The sequence below is a fragment of the Triturus cristatus genome, chromosome 10, assembly GCF_964204655.1.
Source record: "Triturus cristatus chromosome 10, aTriCri1.1, whole genome shotgun sequence".
Taxonomy (NCBI): domain Eukaryota; kingdom Metazoa; phylum Chordata; class Amphibia; order Caudata; family Salamandridae; genus Triturus; species Triturus cristatus.
The window spans coordinates 584,791,759-584,812,353 of NC_140593.1; positions in this window are offsets into that span (position 1 = coordinate 584,791,759).

Consider the following 20,595-nt stretch of genomic DNA (forward strand, 5'->3'; position numbering starts at 1 on the left):
CATTACGTGTGGTTTGCATCTATCAGTTTCTTGCTAAAAATTTGAAATATTTAAATGAATTATAGTTTAGTGAGCAGAACATTTGCTGCTGACAATTGCAGTGTGTTGGAGGCCATGAGCTCTAAGCCTGGAAAGGGGGGCATACGATGTCAGCAAATTCAGTCCCACAAATTAGATAACAGTAACATCTGTTATTTACAGAACTCTGTACTAGCAAAAGGGCAGAACAAAGCGCTATATAAAAACACAGGTTTTTGAGAGTACTTCATACACTCAAGAGCACGTTCCATTTTGTACGTTTTGATTACAGCATCCTGTTATGAATTTCAAAACCAATTGGCGTTGTTACATGTGGTCCTTTCTGGTGTGGTAAAACCCTTCTCTTTTGGATTGAAAACAGGCTGAAGGCGGAGGCGTGGCTTCAGGGGGGTGTTTGTGGTGCTACACCCCCCAATAAATCTATTATCCAGTAAATAGTTGGGTACAGGTGTTTTCAGTCGACTTTGGTGAGGAGTCTGTTGGATTTCACCTGGGATTTTTTTACACACAGCAGACAAAAACACATACACTCACACACTCTCATACACTGACTCTTGTCCATGTTTTAGAGGTTTTAAAAAATGTTGGCTATGTTACAGAATATTGTGTTTTAAGTACCCCTTACAATCTACACTCTGCTCACTTTCTTCCACCCCTGAAACTCCCTTTCTGCACTGCTTCTCTTATAATGTATTTTAACACGATATGCCAGCATGGTTGTCAGAAGACCTGAAGCTCACAACCTCCTAAACTGAATCACCAAGCTACACCCCTGGCTGAAGAGTATTACAGACAGTGGCCTAACGCATAATGATGCCCCCCACTGAATGTGATAAGGAGGCCCTGAGTCTTCCATATCTCACAGATATACGTTAGTCTTAGTCTGAATGGGGTCCGCTGATGGTTTGAAAAAAACATATAAATTGCTCTTTTAATCTAATTTTTTTAACTAAATACAGCTTTATGCAAAAGCCTGAAAAAACTTAGGTGCAGATTTACTAACATTTTGCCCTTGGTTTACAGGGTGGTGGTGCAAACCAGTGTAAAATGTTTATTTTGAATTTACTTTCCAGCACAAAACTATTTTGCACTGGAAAGTTGCCTGAAAGAAGCACTTTGTATAACGCTTCATAACGGTGGGGTTCCATTGGTGGTACATGTGTGTTGTTATGCAACCACCCATAGTATTTAACAAAAAGTCATATCTAGTAACAATAGTAGACAGGGTTTAGTGCTTAAAAAATAATGCTTTTTTGAGAGTGGTGTTGCTTTGGAGAAATATTTCTCCACACCAAACTGGGAAAAGTTGTAAAGTTTGTCTAGGCATATCGCAGTACAAAATCTATGCTAGACATCATGCACACACACTTTTACTATAGTGAAATGGTGCACGCATGGCACTAGGCAGCCTAATTGTACACAAGCACTAGGACAAGTGCAGGAAAGTGCCACGTCTTAGTAGTATTTGTATATTGAGAAGTACTTATTTTTGGCAGTTCTACATAGTGTAAACCTTGCCCACAGACATACAAGTGCTTCACAACAGACACAAACTACTTTTCACCTTAATGTTTATGAAACAGGGAGATCTGCTGGATTTACAGGATGCAGAGCCGAGGCCAGGATTTGAACCTTGTTCCCCATATGAAATGGCCAGCATCTGTAGTCACTAAATCCAGTGGCCTCCTGTGAGAACTCAGTTCGTTATGGGCTCAAGGTTCCAAGAGGACCTTGTGCTTAGCCAGAACCAAGCATCTGGCTTGAGCCTGGCTAGAGCATTTAGTGTGATGTTCACCTCTATCTACAGCCTTCATGCTTGAAAAGCTCAAAAAACAAGAAGAGATGAAAAATCTATTCTCACGTGGACAAGGAGTGCCAATGTTTCTGACAGCTATAAAGTCATGTCAGTGCACTACTCCATCTCCTCCCGGAGCCTTACCTGCAGCCTTTGGTCGGGCTGCACAGCGCAATAAGGCGCCATGGCCGTAAAAGATCATAAAGAGGCACCAGGGGCCATAAATTTGATTAATTTAACACAATATTTCACTTAGTGCTTTTGAGATAATACAACTCGGAAACAGTGAGTTAGGTTAGCCTCTTTCTGTTTCTGAACTGTGATTTCTGAAAATCAATTTCTAGCACAGAGAAATACAGAGTTAAATGAAATTACTTTGGGATTTATTTCGATTGGGCTTTAATTCGATGTCGGTCAAAAGGCCTGCAACCGCTGGTTGGAGGCTTTCCGACCGACATGGAAGGTTTACATTCCGACCGCCGAATTACAATGTCAGCGGTCGGAGTGTAAACCAGCCGGGTACACCGACTCCATTTCAATGGGCTCAAAGAGCCTATCAGCCGGTGGGAAGCCACTCATAATCCCTTAAGGATGGTGTTTCTGCTGTCAGGATTATGATGTCGGTTTCCAACAGCTTTTCCATGTCAGCTGTTCCAATATAGAAAGGCTGTCAGATAGCAGCTTTCAGGGCACCTATCAGGGCCCCCTTCTCCCCTGGCCCTCCAGTTGAAGCCCTGGGGGGGGGGGACCTATTTTGTCCACCTTCACATCCCGGCACCATATGGCAGGCACCGCGGTGCCTACCACATGGTGCAGGGATGTGCAAAAACCTAAATTTTACAATGGCAGGCTGTGCTGCGAGCGGGTGCAGACCACCGCACAAGCTCCCATTGTAAAACTGAAATTTGCAACCGGACCATGTGCAGTCGCATCCTAATTGCGGTGTTGTGACTGTCGACTGGTGGTTGGTCGGTCGGTTCTGCATCTGCTGCGATGTCGGTCGGACGCAAATCCGACCAACATCGTAATGAGACCCTTTATGCTCTGCAGGTACATAAAACAATCGCTCGCTCTGCACTGCACCAGAAGAGCCCATCATGATATGCGCAGGGGCGGGAGTATGGGGGTTGGAGCAGGGCTTATTTGTGTAAAGAAACTACAGAAGACACTAGCATATGATCTGAATGACTGGTCCAATGGCAGTTTATCAGTCAAGAAGACAGGCTGCCACTGTGAATGAAGTGGCTTTTCACTGCATCACCACTACAAACCTATGCAAGGTTTTTGGTCACAAAAGGTCAGACTTTACACTGATGTCACAGAACTTTCATGTTTCCCAGGAGTATGCATGAGTAGGTCATCCAAACCAGGTTTTGGGTTTAGCATTGGTACTTGCAGCCCTAACTGTATAACGAGATAAACATTTTCATTTTTTAAAACTGCATTTTGGACTGCATTTACGGTGCTATCTCCCTTGGACGTCTAGGCGCGTGAAGGGTGCATATGGTGGATTGTATGTAGAATTAATATTTCAGTTCAGTTCAGTTCATACGTCTTTATTTCGATATTATTTCATCATTAAAGACATGCAAGAAACATTCCACTCATGACTAAAAACTCCAGATGTCAAAATTACACATAATATAAAAAAATCGGAAGAATAGAATAGAATACATACGAGAGTTAATTAGCACAAATCATCACTAATAAGCGGAGTTAAACATATTATACACAATAAATAGGATTAAAAAGTAATTAAATTGTCGGTTAAAGACGTGTTAGAAATATGTACTTATTATAAGGGGCTATTTAACCGCTATTACAATGTTGACTGGCTCTAATAATCCATGTCCAACCCAGAAATTTTGCAACGGCTATGGCCACTGGAATCGATGTATTAGTCCTTAAGAGCCATAATGCCTCCTGGCACACCCGAGTTTTCATGTTTTTACAGATGGGTTTAAGCCATTTTCCTCGGGGGGCTGAATAGGATGGGCAAACAAAAAATACATGGCCTATGGACTCTTTTTTGTCCCTACACCAAGGGCAGAACTCATTTGTCTGGCCACGCCATGTAACTGTAAAGGATCTCACTGGAAGTGACCCCACCCTAAACTGATGGTATAGTTTTCTGTCACAGCTCTTTGAAATTACATCCCAATACTCCTCTAAAGAGGGAGTGAGCTTGTGTTCCAGGAATCTACCAAAAAGAGAAGTGGGATCTGACTGGACTATATGTTGATAACGTATAGTCGCCCAGTACTGTTCTTTAAAATCCTTTTTTGAAGGAAAAATGCTATTGCCGGGATCCGACCATAACTGGTCATGGCCCATGTTTACCAGTATCGTTCTCACATTTCTAAACCAAGGGATGTTAGCAGATCCCAAAATGGATCTAACATCTAATTTCTCCTTTGCAAAAGTAGCAAGTTCAGGTGTTGACCAGATCCTTCTCCACAAAGCAACGGATCTAAACCGTGCCACTTCGTCAATGGGGTAACAACCCAGGTCTAGTAACAGGGGTTTCAAGGGACTAGATTGGGGCAGGCCAATTAGGTTACGTAGAAATTAATTTTGGACTTTAACCAAGGAGGACAAGTCTGAAGAGCCCCATAGATCTGCACCATACAGGATTGCTGAACTTATTTTGGCATTATAAATTCTTAATGCAGGGCCAATCCTTTTGGTTGTAGAGGTTCTTTGTTCCTTGATTAAAGCACCAGATAGTTGGGCAAATTTCAGTGACAGGACATTAACCTGTGGTTTCCATCTTAACTTGTTTTCAAGTACAATCCCTAAATATGTCATAACTTCCACCTGCTCTAGTTCGACACCGTTCATCCTAACGTGACCCTTCTGCGTCTTATTTCTAGTAAACACCATAAATTTTGTCTTGCTGACATTGACTTGGAGGTCGTTGTCTTTACAAAACTCCTCAAACTTATTTATTTTTGAGTCTTGGATAGGATGAGGGTATCATCCGCAAAGATGAGAAGTGGGAAATTAGTACCACCTAAAATAGGGGCATCAGTAGGAGTGTTTACGAAATACTGCACAACCCTGTTGATGAATAACAAAAACAGTGTCGGTGCAAGGACACATCCCTGGCGGACGCCACGGGTGACTGGAAACCTCTCTGTTATCTGTCCTTGCCTGCCCCATCTCATCTGGGCAAAGTTAGCCTCGTGTAATCTTATTATTATATCCAGGAGTGCTGGCGGCATTCCCATGTTTCTTAGGGCAGCCCATAGCTTTTCTCTTGGTACGAGGTCGAATGCAGACTTTAAGTCTACAAACGCTGCGTAAATAGTTCCACCGCCCAAAGTCACCACCTTCCAATATATGAGAAGGAATCTAAACACCTGATCAATTGTACTGACACTGGGTCTAAATCCTGCCTGCATAGGGGATAATATATTCTCAATCTCCATCCATTCAATGATTTTAACCAACACCATCCTAGCTACAAATTTGTGAATTGAGTCTATTAGACTAATAGGTCGATAATTTTCCAGAGCCGAACGTTCCCCCTTCTTAAATATAGGTAGGATTTCCGCCCCATGCCATGAATCCGGGATTTGGGCACCACTTGCAATGGCATTAGCTATAAAAGTGATATATGGGACCCAATTCGTTAAATCAAATTTGAATAAGTCGGCCGGGTTACAATCTATGCCAGGGGCTTTACCTGCTTTAGTCAAGCCCAGTGCAAACTCTGCATCTGTATTCTCAAAAACTATTGATGAACAGATCAGTGATTCACTTAAAGAAAGAGCAGGTAAGCCACACACAGTTTCTGGTTCACTACCCCTGAACTGGTGCTCAAAATGTTCTACCCACACTTCTGGCGAGACAAAATTCGTCGGGATCTGGCAGTCCTGATTACTACCCCATTTGAGTAACTTCCAAAACTTGGTCTGGTCGTTTGACTTACTGGCTTCATACAAGTCCAGCCAATGCAGATCATCCCATTCTCTCCTTGACTCTCTTTGTACCTTTTTATACGCAAGCCTTGCCATCCTAATTTCTGTTACATCTCTAGATTTTAAGGCTTTAATCAGATGGGTATGCACCTGTCTACAGGAATTATTATACAATTTTTTTCCTGTTTTTGGGACCTTTAAGTTCATAGGTTTAAAACTTGTAGTAAAAAGACATTTTAAAACGCCAAAGAGCTTGTCATGCTGACCAATTATGTACAATGATTGGTCCAACGGATCAACCAGAGCTTGCAGAGCAGATAAGGTGGAAGAGACCTCTATTGAAATTCTATTTAATATTATAGGATCCTCCACTATCCTGCTCCACCTGAGCCTTCTATTGTCGTTTGTTAGAAATGCCTCTGCAGTTGCACACTCAGTCGGACTTAATCTCCTTAGGCAGTCCTTTAAATTTAGACCAAGCACTAACGGGTTATGGTCGCTCTCGGGTCGAGCCTTTATTAACATATCCTCCAATAGCACCCAGTGCTCGACCCCGATTAAAATATAATCAATTCGACTAGTACTGGTGCCGTTGGTAAATGTGGCCCGGCCTTCTTTATCGGAATGTGATCGGCCATTGACCGCTCTCAACCCCCACTCAAGACACAAACCCATCCATTGTAGTGCTGCCTCTGTCCCACGCTTAATCGGTTTTAGTTCGAGGGGAGGGATATTCCATTGCACATCTTCTTCAGCAAATATATCCACTCCCTCACATTGGTGCGGTTCGAAGGTACAATTAAAATCCCCCGCCACTACCACTAACTTATCTCTACCGATATTATTAAGGAGGAGATCTAATTCTCTAATGACCAACGGACTACGTCCCCCAGGAAGTCCGCGAGCATATATGTTAACAATGAAAAACTCCTGGAGGTTGGGACTCGTCAGCATAATCCCAAGAATATCAGGATTATCCACTAGCACTTCATTGGTCCTAAAACTGAGTGACTGCCTCACCCAAATAGTTAATCCCCCAGAAGCTCTGCCCATTCTACCCCTCTGGGCGAGTTTATAAAAATTAATGTACCCATGTCTATAAATAGGATCAAGGGCCCAGGTTTCCTGAAATATTAAAATGTCATGGTTGTCCACAAAATCAGCCCACTCTCCTAGGCCTACCTTGCTTTTCAACCCCGCGATATTCCAGGAAATTATTTTAAGCGGGGTATTCATACTAGGGGATTGAGAATGTTCGATAGCCTGAAGACTATTACTCAGTAGCCCTCCACTCTCCAACAAGGAATCTCTATCTGTAGTTATCCTGGTTGGAAGTGCGGGCTGCCCCTTTCCTTGCACTCCCTCCGTTATCGCCGTCACCAACTCCAATGGGCTACCTAAGATTAATGTGAATGTATGAAAGACACTCAATGATAAAAAATATTTCGTGTAATTTTTTAGGGGTGCTTCCGTGAAGGGGCTGACTGTCTCAACAGACCCTAAGATAAATGTGAGATAATGCAAGTAAAGGACTCTTGCTACGGAGCAACCTTCCCTGGGTACAAATGCTAATTTTAAATCAGTTTACCCTTGTATTCAATCTTTTTTGTAACTAATAATTTTCAAAAACAGTTTCATTTCACAAACAATGTTTTTAGCAACAGGATATGTTTTTCAAAACAACATTTAATTATTGTTCAAATCACAATAATGCTTTGTTCGTTATAATTTATACATAGGTCAAAACTTTGATTATATTCATGCTCGCCCAATGCATTTCGGGCCGTATGGTGGCCCTTCTTCAGGGGGAAATCTAAAAACAAGATAAAATTAAAACAATAAATCCAATCATTTCAACTTCATAAGTGCAGACAACAGCTACAACATATCAAAAAAAGATGCTAGATACAACAGTCCATGACATCTCTTCATAATTTCGAATTAATACTGATTTTGCGAATAAATGATTAAAGTCAGAACGACCTGATTCTAAAAGAATACCCTTATAGAACCCAGTCACCCGAAGTGATAGAATAATACACACAAACATGTGTATGTGTGAGAAAGACCATAGACTAAGCGTACCTGATGACCATGTATTAAACGCACTCTGTGAAGCAGGAGAGAAAAAAACATACCAATCCTTATTTCAAAAAAACGACTCTATAGACTCTAGACAAGCCGAACTTAAAATAAACAAAACTTCTTTTACACTGACCTTGGTTCCTGACAACCTTTTGAAAACAAATACCCCCACTCGGTGAAACGAGCTCGGACGGAATTTCTAAAAGAAAGATCCAGTAAACCCATTACCATCCGCGAAATACACATCAATACAGCTATGCTTACTCCAAATAACAAAGAGAGCGTCCGCTCACCTTTTCAAAACCTCTCCAACGTAGACGTTACCGATGACCAAACGGAAACCCTGCTCATCTACCGATGGAACTCTCCACATCCGCGTCTACCATATATGGGACTGCAATCACTAGCAGCGAAAAGGGACTGAACCTATCTACTTCATGAATCTTAGCGCGCACCATCTTAGAATGGGGTTTCATGCCTTACGCTTCTGAAAACGATGTCAACCAAACATTGTCTGAACCGCTAGTGTAAATAGCCCACCAGCTTATGCCTATCAAAAAACTCCCAACCATACATCCTATGACCGAAAGCCTGATTCTATATAAAAATAAAAATAAAAAACGCCTAGGTAGTGAACTGCAAGGAGAAAAAGTGAATGATAGAACAGTGAAGAATAGTTAAAAAGGACGTTCTGATATCAACAGCAATTATAAGCTTAAAATCAGTCTGCATGTCTCCGATGGTGTACAATACATATGTTTTAAAGAAAACATCCTAGATCTACTTTCTCGTTGATCCCATGGGGATCTTGAGTATTCAACTTTTTTATTCAAAAAATCTCCCTTTGTAAGAGTGTTTTTGTGAGATTTTTACCCGGGGTTGGGACCATTTTCTCTATCACTTGGAATTTAAGTTGTGATATGGAGTGTTTACACAAGTTCCAATGAATTGCGAGACTGCTTTTTGGGTTGGCGTTTCTGATCGTGCTTTTATGCTCTGAGATTCTTGTCTTGATTTTTCTCTCAGTTTTGCCAATATATAACAGTCCACAGGGACATTTTATGGCGTAGATCAAGTTCATCGAGTCACAAGTAGAATTATGTCGCAATTTAATGGTTTCCCCTGTGAAGGGATGATGTACTTCATCTCCTATGATAACATTGTTACAGTGCACACAGTTCAAGCAACGTTGCGTCCCTTTATATTCCATTCCATCAGTGTTGGGTGTAGTTGAAAGAATTTCTTTGATATTTCTCGACCTTCTGAAGGCAAATAAAGGTTTTTCACGAAAGAGATCTTTGAAATCTTCCTCATTTTGTAACACATCCCAACGATTCATTAGAATTTTTTTGATTTGTCTGGATACTGTGGAATATGTAGACACAAAAACTTGTCGAGTTGATTGTACTTTAGGTTTGGTTTGCAATAAATTTTCTCTGGTCTTAAGCTCAGTTTTGGTGATGGCTTCTCGTAAAATGTTTTCCGGGTACCCTTTAGATGAATACCTTTTCTTCATGCATTCAATGTTTTTTTGGAGCGTTTGTTCTGTAGAGCAAATCCTTTTGGCTCTCAAAAATTGTGAGTAGGGGAGATTGTACATCAAATTTTGTGGATGAAAACTCGAGTATAACAGCGCATTGTTTTTGTCTGTAGGTTTATGAAAGATTTCCGTATGAATGGCATCATCCGTTATCTTAACCAATACGTCCAGGAATGGGAGTGAATTCTCACTGATGTTACTTGTGAATTGTATGTGTTCATCCTTTGTGTTCAATTGCGATATCTTTATCTCCAGTTGTTCTGTGTTGTTTTTCCACATAATGAAAATATCATCTATGTATCTTACATACAACAGAAGATTATCCATCCATTCCGGGTCACTGTAGATGCATTGATCTTCAAAATAGGCCATATAGGTATTAGCATATGCAGGTGCTCCTGCAAAACCCATAGATGTACCTTTGAGTTGTAAGTAATACTGGTTATTCCACTCAAAATAACTATGGTGCAAACAAAAGTGTAACATTTCCAACAAAAAAACTTTGTCCGTCTTCAAAATTGTTTGTCTCAATAAGGCCCATTCTACTGCTTGCATCCCTCCAATGTGGGGGATGGAAGTGTATAAGGATTTTACATCCAGCGTGCAAAGTACAATATTGTTGGTCATCTGTGCATTCTGTAGTTTCTGCAAAAAATGAGTAGTGTCTTTTATGTAGGATGTCCATTCCTGGACGATGGGTTGCAAAAAATGGTCAATATACTGTCCAATAGGTTCGAAAATGGTTCCACACCCCGTAACAATGGGTCTAAAAGGTGGATCCAAAAGATCTTTATGGATCTTGGGTAGCATGTATAGTCCAGGTTTGTTGGGATTTTCTTTGGTTAGAAATAAACTCGTATTCTCAGTGATCCATCCCATATCTATGGCTTTAGTAAGAATGGTGTTCAAGGTATCAGACAATTCGTTGATGGGGTCACCATCAAGAAGAAGATATGTCGAGGTGTCCGAAACATGTTCCGATACTTTTTTACTGTAAAACGATTGGTCCATGATGACAATAGCTCCTCCCTTATCAGCTTTTTTTATGTTGATGCTTACATCATTAGCAAGAGTTTTCAGGGTGAATCGTTCGTGTTTTGTGAGATTGGTTTTGGTGTCGCGTTTGACATTTATCCTGGAAAGGTCATTTTTTACCAAGTTCTCAAAGGCATCTAAGATTTTATGCGACACCGGAGCTTGAAACGTGGACTTACGTTTAAATTCTTCAAATTCCTTTTCTCGATGGTTATATTCTGTGATGTTGAATGTTGAGAAAAAATACTTTAGACGAAGAGTCCGCATGAATCTGAATAGTGTTATCTCATTCTCCAAAGTGTTAGTCTGATATGTTGGGACAAACCCTAATCCTTTGTTAAGAATCTTAATTTGGTGATTGGAAAGTTCTTTGGAAGATATGTTAACTACTAAGTTGTTTTCTGACTCCTCAGGTTTTGTCTTGATCTTTCTTTTGCTTCTCCTGGTTTTCCTCCCATTTTTCCTGGAGGTAAGTTGCTGTCCGTAACCTGGGCTAAAAAAGATTTAGACGTGGAAGGATGTACATCAGTTTCTTCTGTAGGTGTAGCCTGAGTTTTTTCTCGTGGTTTCTCTAGATTCGGCGGTGGTCTATTAATATTCGTGTCTGTGTCAGTTGCCAAACTTTCTTCAGATGAAACATTCGGATTTCTCTTGAAGAATACCCTCTTTTGAGCGTATACTTCCGCCCAGGTATATACTTCATTAAGTTTATAGTCCAGCGTGTCTCGTTTATATTTTCTCAGTTTGCCCTCTTGTACTTCTTTTGAATATTTATCAATTTTGTTGTTCATTTCTTCCAATACTTTGTTCCAGTCCTCAGCATCCATGCGTGTTTCAATATCTGTCCGAATAGTTGTTATTTCTTCTGTTATTTCTTTTATGATGACCGCTAGTTCTTCTATCAGTAATAAGATAAGGTCAAGTGAACACTTGTTTAGTATTGCATACCACCGATCCATGAAGTCTTTTTTCAAATGGAATCTGAAAAGCATTGGTTTTATGGATAATCTTAATCCTCTGGGAATTCTTTTGGCGCGATGGTATTGCACAAGTGTGGAGGCATGAAGACGTTGATTTAGCTGTCGTTTAGTGAGAAATTCTAGTTGTTTTAACTGTTGTTGTAGAGTGTTGCCCTGCACATCAAATGTTTTGACGTCTTGAATCAAGGAATATATTTCTGATGCTTGTTCATTTGTGTATGCCAACACATTGGCTCGATTCTCGGTTAGACCCGTGATGGTGTCAAAAGACATGACTTTTTTTTGTTAGGTGCTCTTTCAAGGAATAGACAGAAAATACTTGAATTAATGTGAATGTATGAAAGGCACTCAATGATAACAAATATTTCGTGTAATTTTTTAGGGGTGCTTCCGTGAAGGGGCTGACTGTCTCAACAGACCCTAAGATAAATGTGAGATAATGCAAGTAAAGGACTCTTGCTACGGAGCAACCTTCCCTGGGTGCAAATGCTAATTTTAAATCAGTTTACCCTTGTATTCAATCTTTTTTGTAACTAATAATTTTCAAAAACAGTTTCATTTCACAAACAATGTTTTTAGCAACAGGATATGTTTTTCAAAACAACATTTAATTATTGTTCAAATCACAATAATGCTTTGTTCGTTATAATTTATACATAGGTCAAAACTTTGATTATATTCATGCTCGCCCAATGCATTTCGGGCCGTATGGTGGCCCTTCTTCAGGGGAAAATCTAAAAACAAGATAAAATTAAAACAATAAATCCAATCATTTCAACTTCATAAGTGCAGACAACAGCTACGCTTAGTCTATGGTCTTTCTCACACATACATATGTTTGTGTGTATTATTCTATCACTTCGGGTGACTGGGTTCTATAAGGGTATTCTTTTAGAATCAGTTCGTTCTGACTTTAATCATTTAGTCGCAAAATCAGTATTAATTCGAAATTATGAAGAGATGTCATGGACTGTTGTATCTAGCATCTTTTTTTGATATGTTGTAGCTGTTGTCTGCACTTATGAAGTTGAAATGATTGGATTTATTGTTTTAATTTTATCTTGTTTTTAGATTTTCCCCTGAAGAAGGGCCACCATACGGCCCGAAATGCATTGGGCGAGCATGAATATAATCAAAGTTTTGACCTATGTATAAATTATAACGAACAAAGCATTATTGTGATTTGAACAATAATTAAATGTTGTTTTGAAAAACATATCCTGTTGCTAAAAACATTGTTTGTGAAATGAAACTGTTTTTGAAAATTATTAGTTACAAAAAAGATTGAATACAAGGGTAAACTGATTTAAAATTAGCATTTGCACCCAGGGAAGGTTGCTCCGTAGCAAGAGTCCTTTACTTGCATTATCTCACATTTATCTTAGGGTCTGTTGAGACAGTCAGCCCCTTCACGGAAGCACCCCTAAAAAATTACACGAAATATTTTTTATCATTGAGTGCCTTTCATACATTCACATTAATTCAAGTATTTTCTGTCTATTCCTTGAAAGAGCACCTAACAAAAAAAAGTCATGTCTTTTGACACCATCACGGGTCTAACCGAGAATCGAGCCAATGTGTTGGCATACACAAATGAACAAGCATCAGAAATATATTCCTTGATTCAAGACGTCAAAACATTTGATGTGCAGGGCAACACTCTACAACAACAGTTAAAACAACTAGAATTTCTCACTAAACGACAGCTAAATCAACGTCTTCATGCCTCCACACTTGTGCAATACCATCACGCCAAAAGAATTCCCAGAGGATTAAGATTATCCATAAAACCAATGCTTTTCAGATTCCATTTGAAAAAAGACTTCATGGATCGGTGGTATGCAATACTAAACAAGTGTTCACTTGACCTTATCTTATTACTGATAGAAGAACTAGCGGTCATCATAAAAGAAATAACAGAGGAAATAACAACTATTCGGACAGATATTGAAACACGCATGGATGCTGAGGACTGGAACAAAGTATTGGAAGAAATGAACAACAAAATTGATAAATATTCAAAAGAAGTACAAGAGGGCAAACAGAGAAAATATAAACGAGACACGCTGGACTATAAACTTAATGAAGTATATACCTGGGCGGAAGTATACGCTCAAAAGAGGGTATTCTTCAAGAGAAATCCGAATGTTTCATCTGAAGAAAGTTTGGCAACTGACACAGACACGAATATTAATAGACCACCGCCGAATCTAGAGAAACCACGAGAAAAAACTCAGGCTACACCTACAGAAGAAACTGATGTACATCCTTCCACGTCTAAATCTTTTTTAGCCCAGGTTACGGACAGCAACTTACCTCCAGGAAAAATGGGAGGAAAACCAGGAGAAGCAAAAGAAAGATCAAGACAAAACCTGAGGAGTCAGAAAACAACTTAGTAGTTAACATATCTTCCAAAGAACTTTCCAATCACCAAATTAAGATTCTTAACAAAGGATTAGGGTTTGTCCCAACATATCAGACTAACACTTTGGAGAATGAGATAACACTATTCAGATTCATGCGGACTCTTCGTCTAAAGTATTTTTTCTCAACATTCAACATCACAGAATATAACCATCGAGAAAAGGAATTTGAAGAATTTAAACGTAAGTCCACGTTTCAAGCTCCGGTGTCGCATAAAATCTTAGATGCCTTTGAGAACTTGGTAAAAAATGACCTTTCCAGGATAAATGTCAAACGCGACACCAAAACCAATCTCACAAAACACGAACGATTCACCCTGAAAACTCTTGCTAATGATGTAAGCATCAACATAAAAAAAGCTGATAAGGGAGGAGCTATTGTCATCATGGACCAATCGTTTTACAGTAAAAAAGTATCGGAACATGTTTCGGACACCTCGACATATCTTCTTCTTGATGGTGACCCCATCAACGAATTGACTGCTACCTTGAACACCATTCTTACTAAAGCCATAGATATGGTATGGATCACTGAGAATACGAGTTTATTTCTAACCAAAGAAAATCCCAACAAACCTGGACTATACATGCTACCCAAGATCCATAAAGATCTTTTGGATCCACCTTTTAGACCCATTGTTACGGGGTGTGGAACCATTTTCGAACCTATTGGACAGTATATTGACCATTTTTTGCAACCCATCGTCCAGGAATGGACATCCTACATAAAAGACCCTACTCATTTTTTGCAGAAACTACAGAATGTACAGATGACCAACAATATTGTACTTTGCACGCTGGATGTAAAATCCTTATACACTTCCATCCCCCACATTGGAGGGATGCAAGCAGTAGAATGGGCCTTATTGAGACAAACAATTTTGAAGACGGACAAAGTTTTTTTGTTGGAAATGTTACACTTTTGTTTGCACCATAGTTATTTTGAGTGGAATAACCAGTATTACTTACAACTCAAAGGTACATCTATGGGTTTTGCAGGAGCACCTGCATATGCTAATACCTATATGGCCTATTTTGAAGATCAATACATCTACAGTGACCCGGAATGGATGGATAATCTTCTGTTGTATGTAAGATACATAGATGATATTTTCATTATGTGGAAAAACAACACAGAACAACTGGAGATAAAGATATCGCAATTGAACACAAAGGATGAACACATACAATTCACAAGTAACATCAGTGAGAATTCACTCCCATTCCTGGACGTATTGGTTAAGATAACGGATGATGCCATTCATACGGAAATCTTTCATAAACCTACAGACAAAAACAATGCGCTGTTATACTCGAGTTTTCATCCACAAAATTTGATGTACAATCTCCCCTACTCACAATTTTTGAGAGCCAAAAGGATTTGCTCTACAGAACAAACGCTCCAAAAAAACATTGAATGCATGAAGAAAAGGTATTCATCTAAAGGTTACCCGGAAAACATTTTACGAGAAGCCATCACCAAAACTGAGCTTAAGACCAGAGAAAATTTATTGCAAACCAAACCTAAAGTACAATCAACTCGACAAGTTTTTGTGTCTACATATTCCACAGTATCCAGACAAATCAAAAAAATTCTAATGAATCGTTGGGATGTGTTACAAAATGAGGAAGATTTCAAAGATCTCTTTCGTGAAAAACCTTTATTTGCCTTCAGAAGGTCGAGAAATATCAAAGAAATTCTTTCAACTACACCCAACACTGATGGAATGGAATATAAAGGGACGCAACGTTGCTTGAACTGTGTGCACTGTAACAATGTTATCATAGGAGATGAAGTACATCATCCCTTCACAGGGGAAACCATTAAATTGCGACATAATTCTACTTGTGACTCGATGAACTTGATCTACGCCATAAAATGTCCCTGTGGACTGTTATATATTGGCAAAACTGAGAGAAAAATCAAGACAAGAATCTCAGAGCATAAAAGCACGATCAGAAACACCAACCCAAAAAGCAGTCTCGCAATTCATTGGAACTTGTGTAAACACTCCATATCACAACTTAAATTCCAAGTGATAGAGAAAATGGTCCCAACCCCGGGTAAAAATCTCACAAAAACACTGTTACAAAGGGAGATTTTTTGGATAAAAAAGTTGAATACTCAAGATCCCCATGGGATCAACGAGAAAGTAGATCTAGGATGTTTTCTTTAAAACATATGTATTGTACACCATTGGAGACATGCAGACTGATTTTAAGCTTATAATTGCTGTTGATATCAGAACGTCCTTTTTAACTATTCTTCACTGTTCTATCATTCACTTTTTCTCCTTGCAGTTCACTACCTAGGCGTTTTTTATTTTTATTTTTATATAGAATCAGGCTTTCGGTCATAGGATGTATGGTTGGGAGTTTTTTGATAGGCATAAGCTGGTGGGCTATTTACACTAGCGGTTCAGACAATGTTTGGTTGACATCGTTTTCAGAAGCGTAAGGCATGAAACCCCATTCTAAGATGGCGCGCGCTAAGATTCATGAAGTAGATAGGTTCAGTCCCTTTTCGCTGCTAGTGATTGCAGTCCCATATATGGTAGACGCGGATGTGGAGAGTTGCATCGGTAGATGAGCAGGGTTTCCGTTTGGTCATCGGTAACGTCTACGTTGGAGAGGTTTTGAAAAGGTGAGCGGACGCTCTCTTTGTTATTTGGAGTAAGCATAGCTGTATTGATGTGTATTTCGCGGATGGTAATGGGTTTACTGGATCTTTCTTTTAGAAATCCCGTCCGAGCTCGATTCACCGAGTGGGGGTATTTGTTTTCAAAAGGTTGTCAGGAACCAAGGTCAGTGTAAAAGAAGTTTTGTTTATTTTAAGTTCGGCTTGTCTAGAGTCTATAGAGTCGTTTTTTTGAAATAAGGATTGGTATGTTTTTTTCTCTCCTGCTTCACAGAGTGCGTTTAATACATGGTCATCAGGTACGCTTAGTCTATGGTCTTTCTCACACATACACATGTTTGTGTGTATTATTCTATCACTTCGGGTGACTGGGTTCTATAAGGGTATTCTTTTAGAATCAGTTCGTTCTGACTTTAATCATTTATTCGCAAAATCAGTATTAATTCGAAATTATGAAGAGATGTCATGGACTGTTGTATCTAGCATCTTTTTTTGATATGTTGTAGCTGTTGTCTGCACTTATGAAGTTGAAATGATTGGATTTATTGTTTTAATTTTATCTTGTTTTTAGATTTCCCCCTGAAGAAGGGCCACCATACGGCCCGAAATGCATTGGGCGAGCATGAATATAATCAAAGTTTTGACCTATGTATAAATTATAACGAACAAAGCATTATTGTGATTTGAACAATAATTAAATGTTGTTTTGAAAAACATATCCTGTTGCTAAAAACATTGTTTGTGAAATGAAACTGTTTTTGAAAATTATTAGTTACAAAAAAGATTGAATACAAGGGTAAACTGATTTAAAATTAGCATTTGCACCCAGGGAAGGTTGCTCCGTAGCAAGAGTCCTTTACTTGCATTATCTCACATCTACCTAAGATTAAACCATCAGGGACGGCTACTTCCCCCCCAATGGTACCTGTCCCTATGGAGACCACTTCAGGATTCATCGGTCAACTATTTTTATTGTGCCTGTATGAAAGTCAATAAACCCCTGAAGACCTATAAAGGGCTCGAACCGGTTGGACAAAGGAAGGTGTCGCTCCATCTGAACTACAGGATTTCCTCTCCAACCGAGAATACCCAGATAACCCACTACCTGGAACTGGAACTTGCAGTGCAACCTTTGTATTAGACACCGCCCCCACCCCAGTATGCCTAGCCTGTGTGGTAACTATAGTGGTTTTGCCTACAGGGGGAATCTCCGTACTATGTTGTACTTCTTGGGAATTAGGAATATCATTTACGACTGGTGTTGAAGCACTTATTCCATTATCTATCCCTGTTTTTTGGGATTCAACAATCAGTACATTGGGGTTTTCCATTCCTTTAACTAATTTGTTCAGTACATCTGTATTTGATGAAACAAGGTTCTCCAACTTGTCTAATTTCAAGTTAATCAACCTTGTTCTCTCCGCTAAGGGTAAGATCAAGGATTTGATTAAGGTTTCCAGTTTGCCCAAAAGACCATCACCAGCACCACTCATGGGGGTCTGTTGGGCTGGACCTCTTTTGACCAAAGTTGGGTTTGTTGGCTGGGTAAAATCGTTTGGGATCAATGTTTTCCCAATTTTCTTAGGGATTTTGGGCATTTTAGCATGTCCACCCTTCTGCGGATCACCCCCTCTTTTCCTTTTACTGGGTTTGGTATTTACAAGTAAACCTATTTTTTGGGTTTCTGTAGTGGGTCTATGTGACGGAGAAGGGCTAGAGGCTCTACTGATTAGACTACTAGAAATCATGCTAGGTGGAGTAGGATTGGGGGTGGAACAATCCGCTGAATTGTCCGCAACCAAAATCATTGGGCTCGGACAGGAACGAGCTTCCTGGGTAATAATAGGTTTAGGTAATCTTAATGGATCAGGAGAGATCACAGTCCCAATAGGGCCTAAAGATGAGCGTTTCCCTGTATTAAGATCTAGGGACAGACGTTTCTCAGTAAGAGCTATCTCTTTCTCTAAAATCACTGTTGCTCGTTTTATAAATTGGTCCATCGTTCCACTGACCACCCCACCCGTGGTTGGCAATTGAACATTTCTTCCCTTCCCAGAGCGTAATGCCATAACTGGTTAGTGACAGTACTAAAATACAAGAAATAAGTAGCAACAAGTAAACAACTTAAAAACCAGATTTAAGGGGAATAGCCCAGCCCGGCCTCAAACGACCTCGGACGGCCTCAGATGGTCCCGCCCTTGTCCCGGGCTTCTCCCGGGATGCTCCCGCGGCGCTCCCGCGCAGCGGTATAATCAGCTTGCTTTAAAGAGAGGGAGAGTGGTTAGGGGGCGGGGCAGGCATGCAGGGAGAGCGGACCAGGTGATGTTAATTGGTCATGCAGGGACTCCTGGGAGATGAAGTCCCTGTATGTACGCTCGCAGCCCTGTAGCCAGTTGAACCCTCACCTTTCCTAAACACAGTGTTTCAGCGCTAATCCTGGTGCAAGCAAAGTCAGTAACCTCAAACAACGAAGCGGGACCCGCGAAGCGGCTCCGACGAGCAGTGGGCAAATTCACGGGCAGAAGCACAATCAGATCTCCAGTGCAGCTACACCTCTTCACGATAACCAACAACTTAAATGAATTAATATTTATTTTTTAATAGTGTGCAGTTTAGATGTGATGCCTTTTTCATTTTCAGAACCATGCTGGGTTTACACTGCCCCTAGCAGCTGTTGCGCTTGCGCGATATATTCACGTTTTGAATGGAGCAGACTTTGTGATCATGTACTGTAAGCAGAGTCTCAAGGCAGAAATGTTGACTTTTTTAGGTAATCCCTTTTCTCTCAAAGACCAGTGTACTCAGTTTCTCCCCTGTTCTCGTTTGGAGTTTATTTATTTGTTAAATTTATATGGTGCATATGGTGAACCATATTACCTCTAGTATCCTAAAATCAACTCAAAAGCTAAGGGCAAATCAGAGCAGCAGGAAAGCAACTGAGACAACCAGAAATAGCAGCTGAGCCCATCGAATCTATGTCAGTGTTACGACGGTTCAAAGTTGTAGCAGACCTGAGATTGCCAGATCTGTTGCAGTGAATATTTTACTCAGTCTGAGCACTTACTTGATGCCAGCGTGTTTACCAGGATCTTACTGTTCTCTGTCGAGAGCTTGTGCGTATCCACATGCTTTTCTTGTCTGAATCGTCTTATTCCACCCAGAGTGAGGCACTGTGTGATGGCATCATAAAATGTTGGGGCTGATGCTGACAAGAGGAAAATGAGTACCAATAGAGACACAGGAGTCAGAATGTGAGGTTCCAGTGTTTTGAGCAGAGAGGTGTAGAGACCAGATGCAGTACTTCTTCAGTTTTCCATCATACTAAAAGTCCACATGGTAGTTTAAGCGCATCCTGAAAACACATGATGTGTCGATTGCGCTGAATCCCTACCTCAGTGCAAGGCTGGTGGTACCTTGGAGGTAAATAGTATCAAGGTGAACCATCTGGAACTCACTCAAGCAGCATTTTGGGATAGATGCTATTCATGTGACATCACAGGACAAATGCATGTAGGACTGGATCTAAAAAAGGGAATAACAGCAGCCCATGGTTTGTCTGGAATTTCAATATAGGCTGAGTACTACCATTGAGAGAGTGAAGAAAGGCACTGATCCCTGATAAAATGATACAAACAGAGGAGATAGAGCATTTGGTGACGAAAAGTCTTATCAGGAAAAAAGTAGAGGTAGGATATGTTTCTGATGGATATTGCACTACGGTAAGCTAAGTCATAATTATGACCATGCAGTCATGAAGAACATTGATCTTGTGCTAATCTTTAGCTGTAAGGCATCTGTCAGGTTATAACAATACCTAAATATTTTATGCAGAGATCTGGTTCATAATTTCAGTAGCAGCTGTTACTGGATTCGGGTGGTGTGGTGGGGGGGACGAGGGATGACGAAAAAGAAAATTATTTTAAAAACACCTGAAACGGCCGGCCGCCATCTCTCCTCCGTTCTCCATCCTCTTCCTTCATCCTGCAGTCCCAGCCAGCAGCAGGAAGCACCCGGCTCCCAGGTTCCGGTGAACCAATCACACCGCTGCATTGAAGCATTGTGATTGGTCTGAGCGCCGTAGATCAGCGCTCAGATGGGGAATAGGAAACTTTGCATGTTCCTCACTAGGCTGCGTAA